The 20,933-nt window shown below is 35.3% G+C and overlaps 1 protein-coding gene across 1 annotated transcript in view; it reads left to right on the top strand.

The window, feature by feature from the left end:
- Positions 1 to 20,933, top strand: part of LOC120530550 — a 32,524-nt gene that overhangs the window by 7,131 nt on the left and 4,460 nt on the right. The gene's annotated exons all lie outside the window — the stretch shown is intronic.

Genomic DNA, 20,933 nt, shown 5'->3' with positions numbered 1-20,933 from the left:
ACTTTCTTGTAAATGCCAGAAAAGAATAATTGAGGTAAAGCAAAGTAAACTTTAACAGCAAATGCCAAGAAAATATGAAAATATTGAAATATTAAAAACAAAACTAGTTAATGGCACAGTAGTTGGCGGTGCTGCATTACAACTCTAACCACCTCGGTTCATAGCTACCTATATGAAATTTGCTTGTTCTATTGGTGCTGCTGAGGATTTTCTTTAGGTATTCTGTTTTTATCCCAAAGACGTGGTCAACTGGCAACTCTAAATTCCACCTTTCTGTCATTCTATCTAAGGTTGGGTTCTGCCTTGTACATGCCAGCCCTGCATGGAAGATTCAGTAAATGTGTGGATGGACAATTTTCTAGCTTCTAAAAGCAGTATGGAAAGAAAAGATAATAATAAAGTAGGATAAAATATGTTTTGATAATTTACTGCTTTGTATTATGGGTACAGTAGCACATGTTTATGATGCTGTACTTACATGACAGCGTTTGGTGTTTATATGTAATGGAGATGTGCCAAGTAAATGCCCACAGAAGCTAGGGCACTGGACCTCTCTGAGCAAGTCACTTCACCTGTCTGAGTTCCTGCTATAAAGCAATTATAATGTATGTTGTTCTGAGACAGAAAAATAATATTAATTTTTATAGAGTGCAAGGTAAAGAGGCCAGGTACTTCAGCTGTGAAATTGAAATTTTAAATTTTTGTAAACTATACCATAAAAAGTACATTAATTAATCAAACCTGAATTGTAAAGAAAAAGATTGGAATCATTAGAAATAAGGTTAAAAAATACAACTTTTTTTTAGGAAGATACTACTTCTAGTATTACCTTAAGAGGTCATTAATTGTAACAGGAGATTTGTCAAAGAAATGAGATAGTGATTATATAACTGTCAGAGCCATATGGCTTCACTCATCATCTGTGCTTACATTAGTAGTGCTCTAGGCAAACAACTGTATACATAGACGCACTAAAAGGTTTGGGTTAGGTTAGGTGGCGAACCATGAGCAATTTGAAGTTTGTCTTTGAGGACTTCTAAGAAAAATGCATTCATAGAGAATGATTTAACTAGAAAACTGCACAATGTCCATTTGAATTTGAATAGAACAAATGCAAAGCATATTTTAATGTGACCGTCAAGGTGTTTGTCCACCACTTATATTGTCAGTTGTTAAGGCTTGAGTCATTTTTTAGGGAAAGGAATGAATATTTTACTTTTAGAAAAAGACATCTAAATGCCTGCTAGGGGCAGCTGCAAAGACAGCTTTGGGGGTTAGATAAGGAATGTTAGTGTATTGAATACTCTGAAGAAAGGAGTGGATGAAGATATTTATAGTGAACTGATTTAAAGAGACAGCTCATGGTATTCTTGTGCATCTACAGTTATATTTATGTATATACTTATATACTGTATGTGTGTATATACTGTGTATATATATAAAATATATATATGTATGTGTATGTGTGTGTCGGCCAGTGTGTCGGCCACTAAATATTCGTAGGCAAATCCACAAGTTAATACCGGGAATGCCTGTTAAACATCTTAGATTCACAAGTAGCGCTTTGGGTAGTGAACACTTCGATGAATGAAACCTGTTATCTTTACAATGGTTGACATACACGGAATGTAACTTGAACACAACACGTCCTCCAAATACAAACCTGATTGAAAGAAATAATGATAATCAAATCCTTGATGACAGCAACACTCATAACAGTGACAAAACAATTACATTGACAATCATGTTACGTTATTTTTAAAATGTTTCCTTTTCTTTTTCGTAACTTCTTTAACACACTACTTCTCTGCTGCGAAACGCAGGTATTTTGCTAGTGTATAATAAGAGAAAAATCAATAAATTATATCAATATTTATACTGATATCAATACCAATATTATATCTTCTCATGCAAATGAATTTTTTTACAAAGAATTATTGTAATTTTTATGAATTACATATATATTTCCAATTGTTCAATTAAAATTATGCAATAAATAAATCTCTCCCATATTAATATCTTGTTTGATAACAAGGGGATAGGTAACCCTTTGAAAATTACATTTTTTAAGTGATTTTTACAATTAAAAAATACATGCAATATTTCATAGCATGTCCACAATAACCCATTTATTTTTTCTTTATTAAGAGGCTCATTTATTTTAGTGTATTTTATTCTATGGGACCATAACTACAGTATATTCTTTGATTTCCTTTAAATTTTCTATTGCCATCTTCTGTATTCTTAATTGATTACTTTCCTAATATTCCTTGAGGAATTAGAGCTGTTGTCATTTCTGTCTATTTTCCATTTTTATTTTTCAGTTTACATGTCTGACCTGCTTCTGCACAATTATTTAGCTGAGTGTTTAAAATGATCACTTCAATTTTAAACTGTATCATTTGTATTCTATAAATGTAATTTCTCTCTTCCTATGTACACCATCACAAAAACTGTGTGATCCATTCCACAAGAAAAATTTAACATATTGCAGAATGTAGGCCTTAATTATTACAAGTATACATATAGAAGTCATATTTAGTTATATAATTTTAATTTATCTATTGAGCTACTTATTTATAGGTAGATAGATAGAGCGAGCTGTGGAAAATAACTTTCCTCTATCCTCAAAAAAGGCAGTTACAGAGCCCAGATGAAAATGCAGAACATTGCTTTTTTTAATCAGATCATGCATGGAGTGAACAATCAATCATACAATTCATTTCCTTTTATACTTTTCTTTGCCACTACTTCTTGTAATACATCACGTCTTCTGACTCTTAATATGCATAATATTTATTATTCCAAGACTCCAAAATCGCACATGTTATGTTTACTGAATGTTTTAACTTCGCCCAGAGTGAATGAGGGTGATTCTGTCAGTTAGTGAACTGTGCTGGGCTGTGTGATGAACTACGGTAACACCTTGTCCAGGTTTGCTCCTGTCCTACAAGAACAGGCTGCAGCCAACCCTTGATCCTGATTTGGATCGAGTGGCTTTGAGAACACTGCATTATATTATGTTTTTCAGTGACCACTTTATTAGATTCATCTATATGTCCCAGATATAATCTCCTTTTCCTTCCAGAAAAGCCTGAACTATTTAAGGCATAGATTTTCCACATTGCTGAACATATTCTTTGTCAAATGTAGAAACAACAAAAGCTCTGTCCTCAATGGCTGCTTGGTCAAAATGTGACGCCACCTTCCAGGGACTGTCTGTTTTTATGGCATCTGGGCAATAAGAGCTGGAGTCATTTCAGGGCACAATGGGCAGAGCTAGGCATTCTCCTTGGGTATTTCTCTGAGCTACTAGGGAAATCGAAGATACATTTAGAGCCAGCAGCCCCTCTCATCCCAGAGTCATACTGCTTACCTCTTTGGACCCTGGAAGGCGGTGTGCAGGAACACATGATTGACACTATGCTAATGACTTAAATGATGTCCTACATTTGTTTCAATTGTCAACCATAACATTCTTGGTGTGTCTTTATACACTGTACACTATACATAATGCTACAACAATGGCTACTATTACTGCACTTCTTATTCAGTTGTGCACCGACATTCTTCCTGTGGTATTCTGTAATCATCCATTCCTAGATAATAACTGACAACTGGAAAATTGTTTTTTTTTTTTAACTTTACTTATGTACATTTCTTAAATGAACAAGCGCATACGAAAACATGGTAATGCATGAATAGACTCTCAATTCATTTTTCATGCATGTTTTATTAAATATTGGTGCAGATCTCCCTTTTAGATGAAACCCCCCCAGATGACCAAATTTCTGTTCAACACTTGTATCTTGAAGAAGTACTCCACCTGTATATACAGTACATCTAAATGTCTGATCTCAGGTTACCGTCTGGCAAATCCTCGGATTTGTCTGGAGGGAGTACTACTTAGCAAAGCTTCTTAGTTCTTTAGGTCTGTTGCAGTATGAAGAACTGCAAAGTCACACAATAGTACAGCAAAATCTTTTAGAATGAAAGTACAACTACTAGTAGTAGCAATAGCTCAATCGGAGTGTAACTCCTGTAAAATCTTCCATACTATTCTAGAACAGTGGAAAAATATTAGTGAAAGTGTGAACCCGCTTAATTCAATTTTCATGCAGATTTTGTCAGAGTAAATATAATTATGCTAAGAGCCTATATTTTATGGCACTGTCCATTAAGCATCGATACACAATCATGGTAACATTTACAACCCATTTACCTCAATGTAGTGCTTTGATTAATATATAAATAGTAATCTAATAGGCACAGTACTGAAACATATCTATATATGAATGCCAGTGAGTGCTCATGGGAAAACTTGATAAAGCTGTATGTTAAAAAGCAGGCTGTAACCTAAGCTGACAGTAGAAGAGGAAAGGGACTGAAAAACATAAAAATGCATTAATACTTCTTTAATATCATTTTATGTTATTCTTTTCTAATACATAATATTGATATCGTATTAATTTATATTTTGTACATAAAACATAATATTCTGAAATTTGCTTAATTCAGACTAGAGGTGAGAAGGAGGACGACGATGATGATGATGATAGAACTTTATTCGTCCCCAAGGGAAAATTAGACTTTTTACAGAAGCTCTTTAATTTAAACAAATAAAAAAGAAATAAATACATACAGTGGTGTGAAAAACTATTTGCCCCCTTCCTGATTTCTTATTCTTTTGCATGTTTGTCACACAAAATGTTTCTGATCATCAAACACATTTAACCATTAGTCAAATATAACACAAGTAAACACAAAATGCAGTTTTTAAATGATGGTTTTTATTATTTAGGGAGAAAAAAAAATCCAAACCTACATGGCCCTGTGTGATAAAGTAATTGCCCCTGAACCTAATAACTGGTTGGGCCACCCTTAGCAGCAATAAATGCAATCAAGCGTTTGTGATAACTTGCAATGAGTCTTTTACAGCGCTCTGGAGGAATTTTGGCCCACTCATCTTTGCAGAATTGTTGTAATTCAGCTTTATTTGAGGGTTTTCTAGCATGAACCGCCTTTTTAAGGTCATGCCATAGCATCTCAATTGGATTCAGGTCAGGACTTTGACTAGGCCACTCCAAAGTCTTCATTTTGTTTTTCTTCAGCCATTCACAGGTGGATTTGCTGGTTTGTTTTGGGTCATTGTCCTGTTGCAGCACCCAAGATCGCTTCAGCTTGAGTTGACGAACAGATGGCCGGACATTCTCCTTCAGGATTTTTTGGTAGACAGTAGAATTCATGGTTCTATCTATCACAGCAAGCCTTCCAGGTCCTGAAGCAGCAAAACAACCCCAGACCATCACACTACCACCACCATATTTTACTGTTGGTATGATGATCTTTTTCTGAAATGCTGTGTTCCTTTTACGCCAGATGTAACGGCACATTTGCCTTCCAAAAAGTTCAACTTTTGTTTCATCAGTCCACAAGGTATTTTCCCAAAAGTCTTGGCAATCATTGAGATGTTTCTTAGCAAAATTGAGACGAGCCCTAATGTTCTTTTTGCTTAACAGTGGTTTCGCCTTGGAAATCTGCCATGCAGGCCGTTTTGCCCAGTCTCCTTCTTATGGTGGAGTCGTGAACACTGACCTTAATTGAGGCAAGTGAGGCCTGCAGTTCTTTAGACGTTGTCCTGGGGTCTTTTGTGACCTCTCGGATGAGTCGTCTCTGCGCTCTTGGGGTAATTTTGGTCGGCCGGCCACTCCTGGGAAGATTCACCACTGTTCCATGTTTTTGCCATTTGTGGATAATGGCTCTCACTGTGGTTCGCTGGAGTCCCAAAGCTTTAGAAATGGCTTTATAACCTTTACCAGACTAATAGATCTCAATTACTTCTGTTCTCATTTGTTCCTGAATTTCTTGGGATCTTGGCATGATGTCTAGCTTTTGAGGTGCTTTTGGTCTACTTCTCTGTGTCAGGCAGCTCCTATTTAAGTGATTTCTTGATTGAAACAGGTGTGGCAGTAATCAGGCCTGGGGGTGGCTACGGAAATTGAACTCAGGTGTGATACACCACAGTTAGGTTATTATATAACAAGGGGGCAATTACTTTTTCACACAGGGCCATGTAGGTTTGGATTTTTTTTCTCCCTAAATAATAAAACCATCATTTAAAAACTGCATTTTGTGTTTACTTGTGTTATATTTGACTAATGGTTAAATGTGTTTGATGATCAGAAACATTTTGTGTGACAAACATGCAAAAGAATAAGAAATCAGGAAGGGGGCAAATAGTTTTTCACACCACTGTACATACATACATAAATAAATCTAAGCATTTCACAACAAAAACAAGTGCAGGGCAAAAGTCAGTTGAGCCAGATTAGATTTTAAAAGCAACTATGCTTCTCAACCATAAGTGGGTCACTGGCAGCCACCCGAATACCTGCACAGTGGCAGAACATTCAGACTCAACGGAATGATGGAAAATGGCAGATGGTAAAAAATCCTGGGCCCAAGTGTTGTGCAGCAGCAACCCTACCAGTTACAACACTATGACATCCTTCAGGTTGGAGGAAACCATATGAAGCTTTATCATTTAACAGCAATACAAAAATATCTTTATGCTTAATTTGTAAACATGCTTTGCATTATAATGTCATTTTGCAGAATAACAATTCTATTATTCTTTTTTCTACTTTACTTTTCTGTCCTTAATCTAAAGCAATTCATATTATTTCAAGAATAGTCAACAAATCGTATGCTCTGCACTACCGACATTTCGGCTAAATATTTTAAATGCCACATTATCAGCTGTGTGGCACCCACGCTTAGTGTGGCACCCCTCACTGTTACTGGGGAATCATTTGAAAATGTACAGTTTCTATAGCACAACACTCTGTCACCTGTCCATTTATTTATTTATTGCTTATTGATTTTTTTTCTTGCTTAGGTGTTTTTTTCTCAGGTCACACTATGCGTTGTTAATTGGCGACTTTACATCAGCCACCTAAGCATGTAGGTTTGTTTGTCATCCGCATTCTGTTCAGTGTTGGGTCCTGCCTTGTACTTAAAGATGCTATGATTGAACCTAATATGTTCAGCAGCCTTTAAAGAGAGAAAAGAAATCACTGCTTTGCTAATTAGGAAAAGGAATTTCTAAACTTTACTTAAAGCCATTAGATAGACTGGAGAAACTGAAAAATGTTACATTTTACTCCTTGTGGTGCTACTGCCATTTGAAGTGTCCAGTAGCTTGAAGAGGGAACAATCTGAATTCCCTTAAAGGAGTGCAAAATCTGACTTGAATTCTGACTGATGCAAGCATATTATGTATTTTTTTTTCATGTATTCTCCCTTTGTTTTTTTTTATTTTTTGAAAGCTGAAGAAATAAATTCCTGACATTTTTTAATGTATTAGCATGAATTAGCTCTGAAGGAAAAAAATCCTCAGATTGTATGCAGTCTTTCCACCAGCTAAAAGAACTTCTTTTTTCTCTGAGACTGAAAACACTGAGGGTGGCTTAGTTTTTCTGGCTACTATTGCATGGTGCTGTATTATTGTATTGTTTTAAATAAAGTTTCATCAGAATACAAAATAAAACTAACACAAGGTCAACATGCAAACCCCTGTAACATTTACATCCATAGAGAAAATGACATCTCTCGAAACTGAACCCTATGGAACTCCTTATGTAATATGGAAAGGGGTAACTTCTTTCAGACATTTGGAAATACTGCACTCAACACGATTTGAATAATAAACCACAAACTATTCTTGTCTTTGTCACTTATATCAATAAAAAAAACTGGTTACCTAAACAATAATGGAACAAATTTGGAAAAAGTGGTTTATTTTCTGATTCAATTAATAGTAATAAAGTATACCAATGATGGCTCCTATTAAGACCGTTTCTGTCCTGTGATATAATGTTTGCCACACATTTTAGAGAAATTCAGGATCTTAATGAATTCAATATTTTGTTTAGAATAATTCACACAGCTGCTTTAGAAGGAGTAAGATGCAGTAAAAAGTTAATTACATTAAGGAGTGGTATATTAAGCAAGACTAAAAGTATTTCAAGCATTTTATTCAGAAAGCTGTTGCTTTTTGCAATGGTGAAAACTGTTTAATAAATAGTCAGTAAACTTATGTGACATTTAGTGTCAGTTTCCTGCATTATTTCAAAAATAAATTAATTATGCTTAATGCACTAAATTAATATATCCAGAAACAACATGATATTTTTATATAAATGAATGAAACTTTTTCATTCTCTGTTAAATGAATTATTTTATGTTAAATGAACATGTCAATAAAGCATATTTTAACAATTGTTTTATAAACTTTTTAAAAAATGCACCTCACCAAGTTACTTAGCTATAACCTTTTTAGGTTGTCAATTATACTTGTTCTAGTATCATTTTGTAGTTCATGTTCAAAGTTACTAATAAGAAATAAACAGGTTTGCAAACCAATAAAAATACAAAAGATTAGTATTCAAAAGCTGAAATGTACAACAGTTTTACCAAAACACTGCTTCTTTGGCTGTGCCGGAATGCCATGACCAATGCATAACTAAATATGAACACAAAATGCACCTTGGATAGAATGTTATATCATAAAATATATTCATTTATATTTATGTAATTGAATATCCATCCATCCATTATCCAACCCGCTATATCCTAACACAGGGTCACGGGGGTCTGCTGGAGCCAATCCCAGCCAACACAGGGCACAAGGCAGGAACAAATCCCGGGCAGGGCGCCAGCCCACCACAGGGCACACACACACCCACACATCAAGCACACACTAAGGCCAATTTAGAATCGCCAATCCACCTAACCTGCATGTCTTTGGACTGTGGGAGGAAACCCACGCAGACACGGGGAGAACATGCAAACTCCACGCAGGGAGGACCTGGGAAGAGAATCCGGGTCTCCTAACTGCGAGCCACCATGCCGCCCCGTTTATATCATGCTTTTACAAAATTAGATATTTTCTATATTTTCATTACATCTGCACTAAGAAATGGCATATTGAAATAATTGTAGATACAAGAGAAGTGCTATTGTTTTAGCCTGAAACTGCACAACCCAGGGAGCCTGCCACTTGTCACGTCTTATCAGCTGCTCTTTCCTGATTGGGGTGTCAAACTAAGTTTTATTGAAGGCCACACGTTCACTTTATATACTCAATATGGGTCAGAATATACAAACAAGCAACTACCACCCCTTTTAATTTACAAACAAGACACACAGGAACCTCTCTGCTTATCACCATTCTGCCTCACATCACTCTCTTGAACGTGTCTTCTGTTTTTATCAGGTTTTCCTTTCTTGGACATGGCAGCAGCAAAGGAAAACCACCAACTGCCACGGGACCAACATCAGCACTGAGTGAAAACAAGATGTCACTGCCAGGGCTGGCTTTAGCATTTTTGCTGCCCAAAGCAAAGTTGTAAAAGGACACACGTGACTACCATGTTGTATGATCGGATTTTTCTAGCATTTCCAATAATCACACAAATTATTCATGCGAATACTTACACAGAATAATCATAATTTTAGAAATTATAGCAATGTAAAACAGGCATAATATTAAATATTAAATACAATTTAGGAACTGCTGGGGTTGTAAAGTATATGCTGAGCAGTGTTTTGGCAAAAATCCAGTTTTGGAGTATTTTGGTTCCTCATCTGGTACAGTTAAACATTGTCAGGAATAATAACAGGTACTTAAACAATCCATTTAAAATCATACTTTAGTTGCAAAATTAAGAAGAAACTGAAAGAAAAAATATATATGTATCCAAAGTCTGCATCAATGTTGAAATTAGGATGGAAAGTAAGATAAAGAAGAAACTTCTTGAAAGAGAAAGCACAAACCTGCACCTGGAGAAAATTAAGAAACAAGGACATTCCGCCTTCTGTGAATCCAAGTACATTACATCCTGGGATTTGGAAGAAAACCTGTAAAGGGCTTATGTAGGTGTCCTGGTCAGCGCATAAAGTTAACTGAACGGGGAAGTCAGGACACAGGGAGAATTTGTAAGTGTCACGATCAGATGGCACTTGACTCCATCAAAAACCAGGTGTAATGATGATACAGGCCACATTCACAGATAGTGACTACATTTAAGACAAATAAAAATGCAAATGCACTTTCAGTCCACATATTACAATCAAGTCAGCAGAAACAAACACACAAACAAAAGAATCACGTAGGGTGGCAGCAGTCAGACAAGCCACAGGAGGACTGGTGGTTAGCCCTAACATCTGAGGAACTTTAAAAAGTGAGCACAGTGACGGCAGTGGCGTGTATTTAGCTATATCTGCTTCATGACACTGTCAAACGTTCAGCATTATGCTAAAACACTAAAGTTCTTTATGGCAGTGTCTGATGAAAGCCCTTGGGCCTTGAATCTGACACTTCCCCTGTAGATCAAGCTTGGCACATGCATGCTCCTAGGCACCAGTGAGAAATGTTCAGTGCTGTGACCCTGTGCTGTCTGCTGAGACTAGACTTCTTTCTCCCCTTACTTGTCCTATTCAACAAATAAGCAAGGTAGCAGTCATTCATAAACCAACAATGGAAAATTAATCTATGTAACTATATATGGTCAAATGCATGTGCACATTTTCTGCCAATGGATGTGCCCAACATCAAACTAATCTCCAATGGATATTTCTATGCAGTAATGGAGTGGCAGCTCTGAGGCTAAGGATCTGTGCTGGTATCCGGAAGGTTGCTAGTTCAAATCCTGTTACTCCCAGAAGGGATCCTACTCTGTTGGGCCGTTAATCTGAAAATTGCTCCAGGGGCATAGTACAATGGGTGACCCTGCACTCTGACCCCCAAATTTCATGCAAAAAGGCAATTTGCTACCAATAATGTTTTACTTAGGTATTCATGTGGATAATAAAAAGTTAGATTTATGTCAACATCTGTGTACTGATTCAATAAAATTCATTTGCATAATTTTTGCTTACAAAACTTTTACTGATTAATATCATTTGCTTATTTCAACATTTAAAGACAAGTAGTATTTGCATATCTATTTTTCATCTAATTGATACAGTTAATATTTAGACAGAAAGGGGAAACATCATTAGATCTGTCTGAGTATTGTTTGCTTATAAGTGAAAAGCGGTTCTGTATTTTCAAACTACAATTGCAGGATAAATTAAGTAGTCTTACACGGAGCAGATGGACATAACCAATAACTCCCTATCTCAGTGACAAATAAAACAAATGTATCCAATGACTAGCTAAGTAAAACGCAGAAGATACTACCATATCATGTACTGTACGTCATACTTTTATTGTGAAATTAATGTCATAGAAGATGTCATAGTATTATATCCATCCATCCATCCATTTGCTAACCCGCTGAATCCGAATACAGGGTCACGGGGGTCTGCTGGAGCCAATCCCAGCCAACACAGGGCACAAGGCAGGAACCAATCCTGGGCAGGGTGCCAACCCACCGCAGGACACACACAAACACACCCACACACCAAGCACACACTTTAGGGCCAATTTAGAATCGCCAATCCACCTAACCGGCATGTCTTTGGACTGTGGGAGGAAACCAACGCAGACACAGGGAGAACATGCAAACTCCACGCAGGGAGGAGCCGGGAAGCGAACCTGCGCTCCTAACTGCGAGGCAGCAGCGCTACCACTGCGCCACTGTGCCACCCTCATAGTATTATATACTATATTTAATCAATTTATTTAGGTAAAATGTGAATATGAATTAATTTGACCTTGTCACATAAGACAATTAGTCAAATAAACAATAAGCATTCCATTTTTAGGATGGTGTGCACAAACAAAACATAGAGTGTAAAACATTTCATACTAAATTTCAGAAATGACATTGAAATTTTAAGTCTTGTGTTGTGTAGTTATTTTTAAAGAAATTTATTCTGTATAATCAGTGGTACTGATGTCAGGAGCATTTACAGGGCGATTATATCTGTCAAATTAGCAATTCTATCTAAACAGTACATAAATTTCATTTCTATTTTTATAAATTCATCTGAAGTAGTATCACACAGAACAGACAAAGGTCTTTTATATACCTTTTAAAACTGTTAGTCTCAGCTTTCAGAAACCTGTAATTTAGTTGCTTTCCATTTAGTTACACTCTAGCATTCTAATTTAGCAGCTATTATTAACTCATCGTGAGTTTCTTTGTGCTCTAAATAGTTCCGTTTTGTGAAAAACTACTATACCTAAAGCCTCTATCTCAGACATATTGTACGTGTTTTGTATTATTTTCTAGAACAAGATTAAAGTGTCCTACAACTGAAAAAATTCTGAACTTGTTTTGATTTCACACCATTCAGCCTGTAAGCTGTGAAATTACAGACTAGAGCAGAAGAACATCAATTACAATTGTAAAGACGGCATGTCAATAATATATAAAAATATTTAAAAGAATTTACCATTCAAACATCCTAGGGAACAGAACAGAGAAAGGGACCTGTCAGTCAGCATCTCAGAAAAGGAGTGGAACTCAGACATTCATAGAATATTCTCTAGTATTTTATTCACCAACCATTTCATAATTCCACCAGAAGTCTTTCATTTAAATTTGTCCAAAATATACCTTGGGGAAGACCCAACCTCCACTACACAATATGTTCTGGAAATGCACTAAAATAATATCACTTTGCACAAAAATCTTTCCAGACTTCTCAAATAGCCTCAGTGACGCAATTACACTTAATCAACTAACAGTGAAATTTGGATGGCATTAAAGTATGCAGGAAATAAAGCAATTGTAATGGCCAATACCACACAACTAGCATGCAAACCTATCCAGCCCAGCTGGCCGAATCCCAGCCTTCTGTAATTATCAGATAAGAAATGTTTCATATTATCTTAAATTAGAAAAAAAAATAATTCTCTCTTACAGGATATTTCCAAATTTTTTTTTTTTTAAAAAAAAAAAAAAGGGCAAGCATTCATTAAAATTATTTTAGAATGAGAATTCTGAGTAGGTAGAGTGGCATAGTGGCACAGTGGTAGCGCTGCTGCCTTGCAGTAAGGGGACCTGGGTTCACCTCCCGGGTCTTCCCTTCATGGTGTTTGCATGTTCTCCCCGTGTCTGTGTGGGTTTACTCCGGGTACTCTGGTTTCCTCCCACAGTCCAAAGACATGCAGGTTAGGTGCATTGGCGATCTTCAATTGTGCTTGGTGTGTGTGCCCTGCGGTGAGCTGGCATCCTGCCCAGGGTTTGTTCCTGCCTTGCACCCTGTGTTAGTATATAGCGGGTTGGATGATGACTGACTGATTCTGAGTAGGTCATGGACTTTCTTATGTTATTAATTGTATTTTCATCTTTAAAATTAAACTTAGTTTTTTTTTTCTTTTTTGCTCATGTCTCTCTCTTTTCTCTTTCTCTTGGGTAGGGTTTGAATTTTGTTTTGTTTTGATTTTTTTCTATGTTGTATTCATTTCAAAGTAAATGGCCATATCTGGTATGTTTTTCTTATATGTTTGATTGGGTAAAGCACCATTGTAACATCCTAAATTTTGGAAATAAAATTTAAATAAAGAAATAATTTTATTATGCATATTGGCACTTTAAATAATAATTCATTTGAATGGATAATTGTGAAGATGAATGAAATTTTTAATTATTTAAGTTGCTAAATATGCTAAAGATGCCAATTTTCTCAACTGTGTAAATGCTAAAATCACCACCCATTAACAGTATGTGGTTCTAATTTGTAGCTAATGTAGTTCAGGTGTTATGTGAGTTGCAAAAACCTAAAGTGCCCGAACTCTGCCATAGAACAGTTGCTAACCACTTGTACCTTTTTATCTCCACATGAATCCTCGAAATATTTTGCTGACAAAAAGAGAGAGAGAGCAGCTATTAAGATATAATTAGCAATAGGCCAGGAGATGCACTTGTCTTTTTACATAGACCCTTAAAAAAACTATTCTCTCAAGAGACTGTATTTTGCAAGGAACACCAAAGGGCTAAACCGTTATCATAGTTGGACAGGAGTTTCAAGGAGTTGTTTACTTACTAGTGAACTATCATTCAGCTGGTGCCAAAACACTAAGACAGAAAACAATGTCAAGCTGAGGAAGCCATGAATCATAAACCATAATGGAAGAACCACTCTTGTTCTTAAATCAAATCCGTGATCACAGAGAAAGGGGTGCTGGTGCTGTGTTGTAATTTATCTTCATAACACAAATTGTGGTGCCTCTTAAGAGGTGGTCCATAAGAATGAGGCAAGGTCTCTTAGGAACTCATTAACCACCCACAGAGATTCTAAAATGGAAACATGATGCTCTTAAAATGAAACACTTTAAATACTTAAATAGGAAATTAACATTTTTTATCAGACAAGGAAATAAAATAAAAAACACACAGAAATAAAGGTGGAAAATTTGGGTTTCAAAATATTAATGTCTCATGAAGTGAAAAAAATATCTAATAAAAAAAAAAAAATCTGCCTGGCAAAAATGTTTTTTTTAATGATTAGCATCAAAAAAGGAAACTAAATCTATACTAATAAAAGGCAAAGCCCTCATTGACTGACTCACTGACTCACTCACTCACTCACTCACTCACTCACTCACTCACTCATCACTAATTCTCCAACTTCCCGTGCAGGTAGAAGGCTGAAATTTGGCAGGCTCATTCCTTACAGCTTACTTACAAAAGTTAGGTAGGTTTCATTTCGAAATTCTACGCGTAACGATCATAACTGGAACCTACTTATGTACATATATATCGGCCATAGCCTGCAGCTCGGTCGCCGTGTGAGGAAGAGTTGCGTCCCTCATCGTCACGCCTCCCACTTAATTGAGTGCCTGCCCATATAAGGCCGTCCGTTAGCGGCAATTCAATAGAAACACTCTGCCGCTAAATATTCGCGGGTGAAGGACTGTGCTTATGCAGACGAAGATGAGATGGTCAGGGTGGTGTTTGGCACAAACTCAGCGAAACTGCGAGAGAAACTTTTAAGTGCTGGGTCTTAGCTAACATTAAATTAAGCCGTGGACACCGCACGAGATAGCACAAGCACAGCTGAGAACCCTCGATACATGTACTCCAAGCGGCTCACGTGAACTGACTGTGAACGCAGTACGCAGACAAAAGCAACAGTTCCAAAGAGCGCTGAACAAAAACGCATTACACAATTAAGAAGGCAGCAAAAGAATATGAAGCGAGTGATGCATAAAAGCATATTCATAAGTGCAGCTACTGCGGAAACAAAGCACACGGTGGAAAAAGTGAATGTCCAGCTAAAGGAAGACAGTGTAAAAAAAACCTGTGCATGCAGTGTGTGATGTCTCAAATAAAGAGGAAGACAAACTGTTTATTGATGCAGTAAGAAAGGAATCGATGAATGAAACCTGTTATCTTTACAACGGCTGACAAACACGAAATATAACTTGAACACAACACATCCTCCAAATACGAACCTGATTGAAAGAAATAATGATAATCAAATCCTTGATGACAGCAACACTCATAACAGTGACAAAACAATTACATTGACAATCATGTTACGTTATTTTTAAAATGTTTCCTTTTCTTTTTCATTACTTCTTTAACACACTACTTCTCTGCTGCGAAACGCGGGTATTTTGCTAGTTAAGTCATAAATAAGAAGCATGATCTATGAGCTCTGCAATTAAGTGCCACAATCGTACTATCTTAACATCTCACATGACTACTCAAAATGATGAAAAAACACCTATATTTTTGGAAGCAATATGTTATTCATCATATTGTGTACTATATTTCTTGGGGTGGGAAATTCTAATGGTGTACTACAATGTTTTTTTTATACCATCCAAAACTAGAATGTGCCATTTTCAAGCTTTTGGATCTTTTAACGGAATTTAGATTAAAATCTAATTTTTACGACCTGAGTGAAGTGAAGGATCAAAAGGGAAAAACATAAAGGAGAGAACTGAGGTGAATACACAGAAATCTTAGAAATTGCCAACGGAAGGTTAAAATAAATAAGAGCCAACGGTAGAAAAACTATGAACCTTCCCTTAAAAATGTTTGCTTAGAAAATGGATATAAAACTTTTAATTCTTCTTAAATTATGGTAGGCATGTGCTCAATGTCGTCCATGGGACAAGTAGAGATCTATCTATCTATGTTCATCCAAGCTATAGTATACTGTGATAAGTCAGTTTCTGTTATTTTTCAATGTGCCTTCTACATACCAATTTCCCTACTAAACACTGATGATGACATTTTGGTCAAACTTTTCATAATGAGAATATAAGATGCTTACCTTCCATAGTTTTGAAAGATCATGATTTGCTAAAGACAGATAATGATAATCAAGTTCATGACATTGTTTTATTGGCTGTGATACTAAATACATTAATTTATAATTAAACATGCCAAAATGTATCTCATTGGCATATGATCACCAATGACATGTATAAGCATGAAGATGTCAAGCATCAATGTTCTTAGGTGTGCAAATTATTTTCCAGATTGGGTTATTTTATAGCATTGCATAATGGGGTAAAGGATTTTTGGAATCCCAAAGGACTACTAACTTTCAAGCTATTTTAATTGACACAGAGTGTTTATTAGCATAAGGTTAGCTAATATGCATCATTGGAAAATTATTTTTTGATAAATTATTACAACTAAGTTTGGATGAGATGGAAAGTTCAACACTCAAAGTTTTAGTATTTTTTGGTGCCAGATATTTGTATCGTTGTGGAAACAGAAATAGGATATTTTGTCTTTGATAATCTTGCAAAGCAGATCACACCCTACAGTACATTAAACACCGTACAACAGAACCATTTTTTTCTCTGTGTGACAAGAGGAGGTTATTTATTATATCAGTCCGAATAATTGAATGTTTAATGATTGGACAAAGGATCATTGATTGATACTTTAGAGGTTAAATTAATTAATATATAAAAATAAAGCTTCAAACGGACTAGTGGATTTTGAATATATTTAATTGTTATTTATAGTCAGGAATTCAGTCTACATATATTGCATAAATTGTGTTAAGCTAATATTCAGTAATTTGGTTTAATAAAATTATTTGTTTCAGGAGTTATTCATTTACAACTCAAATAAGTTAACGCAATGTGCTATAGTAAAAGTAAATTAATTCATCTAGCATTACTTTAACTTTAGTGAATTGTTTCAAATATATTGTGTAATCTGAATGGGTTTTTTTTTACATGGAAATTTACATGTAATTTAAATAAGCTAACTGAATAACTCTTTTTCATTTTTAAATGTTTTGGTACAATTGCCCCTCTAATTGAGAGTATTTCCTTTTAACGTTTCGTGTATATGCTGTGCTTGACATTTCGTTGGAACACTGTTGTGAAGAATTTGTGCCACCTTATATAGGGGTATGCATTGTTTTGCATTACATGTTTGTGACTTATTACTTGCCTTTTTTGATATAAATTATTTTCAATGAAGAACATTACCTGCATTCTGACCAGAAGCCCAACGTTTTGCCATGGCATTCCATTTATCACTTAGCTCATGCTTCAGCTGTATAATGGTAGGAGAGGATGAAATTGGTATGGTTTATTTTCCAAACAAAAAAGCCAAAACCATAAAATCCTACACTGAAAGAAAGCCATAAAATTAATTAATAAAGCACAGGCAAAATTAAGAGGCTAAGCAAAAAGATATTTATTCAATACTACAGGAATAAACAAAAATGAAAAGACAAAGAAATATTTAAACTGAAAATAATACTACTAAAGAGAAAGGCATAAACAAACAATATAACAAAATTAAATGAAAACATGAAAACAAAATAAGAAAAGAATGGGAAGACCAGAGATCAAACGAACTCTAACCTTTTATCGATAATCTAAAATATTAAAATCAAGATAATGCAATACCAATTCACAAAAACATGCAAAAATCCAAAAAATAAAATCAAACCAAAACAACAAGCTTTTGAATGCCATAAAGAGCTAGACCACTTAGGAATTACAGGCAAAGACATAAAAGTCAAAGGTCACACATGCCACCTCACTAACGCTGTCTTATTTAGACACCAACAACAAACATAATTGCCTCATCAGATTGGGCTGATCCTACTAGCAGCCCCTGTCCTGATGAAATCAAGACAGCGTTTGGAGGAGGGGAGCAGTGGAATATAAAAGACATATAAGGAAATATGGGGTAAAGGCTGGAGGGGAAATGGAAAATACAAAGAAAAACAAAGATGAGGGAGACATGGCCAAGGTCCTGACAGGGATTAAACCTCTCGATGATGGGCAGTGTAACACAAAGCTAAAACACTTGTCAGATTCTTCTGCCTCTGTTGTGAATGTGATATTAATTGCATTGTTTCATTGTATTATTTTTTAAATTAAATGTTAAATCTTGTGAACATTCCCGATAAATATCCTTTGTAAGAATTGTTTATGAGTGTAGATGTAAGGCACAGTGTGTAGTAGCCATGAAAGAGCTGTCACTGTCCTGCTCCACTGACAGACTGAGGAGATCGTTCCTCCCCCACACTATCCGACTCTTCAATTCCACCCGGGGAGGTAAACGTTAACATTATACAAATTTATTGTCTGTTTTTATCTGCATTTTTATCACTCTTTAATTTAATATTGTTCTTTATGTATGCTGCTGGAGGAGTATGTGAATTTTCCCCTTGGGATTAATAAAGTATCTATCTATCTATCTATCTATCTATCTATCTATCTATCTATCTATCTATCTATCTATCTATCTATCTATCTATCTATCTATCTATCTATCTATCTATCTATCTAATGAGAGGAGATAAACAACAATACTCTTCAGTCATTAATGAAGGGCAAATGCATAGATTGTGTTTTCATAACTATTAATAAATACTATTGTAAAAGTGTGTATTTTAATAAGATTTTGTGGTATTACACAAAAATATAGTTATCAGTTTTGGTCTCAGGAACAACAATTGTTCATACTGAAATTCATGATAATTGTATTTCTTAGTTAAAAAAATTTGCATTGTGACTGTATTTTTAGGAAGACTTTATGCTCCTTAAATTGAGGATACCTGTATTAACAAATCCCTTCAAAAATACCTGATGCAATTCCAACTTTACTTGTTTAGAATACAAAGAGACACTAGATGGGAAAAAAAATATTCAGTGAAGTAAAATATTCAGAGAGCATGGTGCTATCTAAATTTCAGTTCCAATACTAGATTTGAAGTATAAAAATAATGCAACTATAAATAGAGTCAGTACGAAATGTACCAGGTTGGTCTGGCATATAAATGAAATCCTGCACTAATTCCTCTTTGTGTCCTTTGCTCTGTGCATAACTTAGCATTAATTGGCACCAACAATGGTTCAGCATTCATTCTGAAATTTTTACCAGCCCAGCTCAGATATTATTCTAAATTGCACCCTTAACAAATCAATCACATAAACAGTGTGGCAGGCAGTATGGTGTAGAGGTTAAGACTTTGGACTTCAAATAAGGCAGCTGAGGGTTCAAATCCCACCGCTGACACTGTGTGTCCCTGAGCAAGCCTCTTGTCCTGCCTGTGCTTCAACTGAAAAACCAAAAAGAAATATAACCAATTGTATCATAAATGTTGATAGTCGCCTTGGATGAAGGCATCAGCCAAATAAGTAAATGTAAAACACACCAAAAAGTTCCTATTATACATCAGTTAAATGATCAGTATTGTGATGTGTATATAGACAATATGTTTGTGTCCTTTGAACAACGTGCTGCAGATATAACTTTCTGTCTTTTAACTTAATCTTTGCAGTCAAATTAAAGATACCCATAATATCTCAAAACTATAAGAGTACTTTCAAAAGAATATGTCTCTAGATAGAATCTAAAATGGCATTGGGAATCCAACGTTTTAATGAGATTTTCAGATAATGCTTTGGAGTCAGTCCTTAATAAAATTAATCTTTTTTTTTTCAATATGCGCTTAACATTGTCTGATTCATGTCAAAATCAATACCCTAATTGTAAATAATGTTGTCAGTCACATATTTTAGGATTGCCCACATCTCCGGTCTCTTTTTTATTTATCAGTCTTGGATTCACAAATTTGTCTAATCTGTAATGTCTCTATTTGGCATAACACCCACTGAGTAATTTATTGTGATAACTTGCACTGCACTGCTCACACGCTGTCTTACCCTGCTCAGCTGGAAGAATCCTAACACACCAACCACAGCACAAAAGAAATAGGATGTTGTTGGGGTTTTTTTTTTTACTTAAAAGTCCATGGAAAAGTTTAAAAAGTTAGAATGTGGCAGGCCTCTATTAATGTATTGAGCATGGTGAACATTCTGCACATTTCTGTATTTTTAAACAGTTACTTCATATTAAATCTTTCTTTGCTTTATACAAGGGTAGGGTAGTAAGTGTCTTATATGACATTTTGAGTAAAATGTAGCACTTTATTTCTGACTGATTTGCAATATCCCCATTGCAAGGAAATCCTTAACATCAATAAACTAGTTAAAAAGAAAATGGATGAATAGTTTTGACTCAGTGTATTCATATTTATAATCATCCATATTTAAATTCTTTATGTGCAGAATGAAGTGCTGCAAGCTTTGGTGTTTATAACAATGCATGTGATTTGCTGTGAAAATAATCCCTTTGATGCTTGTTATTTAATGTGTAATCATATTTCATGCTGCACGTTTGAAAGCATAGTGAATGGTTCTCGTAAAACCCAACATGTTTATATTGTTGTGGTGTATGCTGTATTGTTTTTTTAATTCTTCATTTAAAAAGAAATGCAGAACTATTCTTTCAATGTGTATACAGACTGTCATTCTCTCTTTGTGTAGTGCACATGGTAAATATTAATCTGCTTTATTACTACATATTTTTGTTGTGACATGAGAGCTTTTTTAAACGTCTGACATTCGTTCATATACTGCTTTAATCAGTATGAACGCATGTAATCCTTCCTGTTGATTGTTATTATTATTTTATTCA

Source organism: Polypterus senegalus, chromosome 1 (genome assembly GCF_016835505.1).
Source record: "Polypterus senegalus isolate Bchr_013 chromosome 1, ASM1683550v1, whole genome shotgun sequence".
NCBI lineage: Eukaryota > Metazoa > Chordata > Cladistia > Polypteriformes > Polypteridae > Polypterus > Polypterus senegalus.
This window is presented reverse-complemented; position numbering and strand designations above follow the sequence as displayed.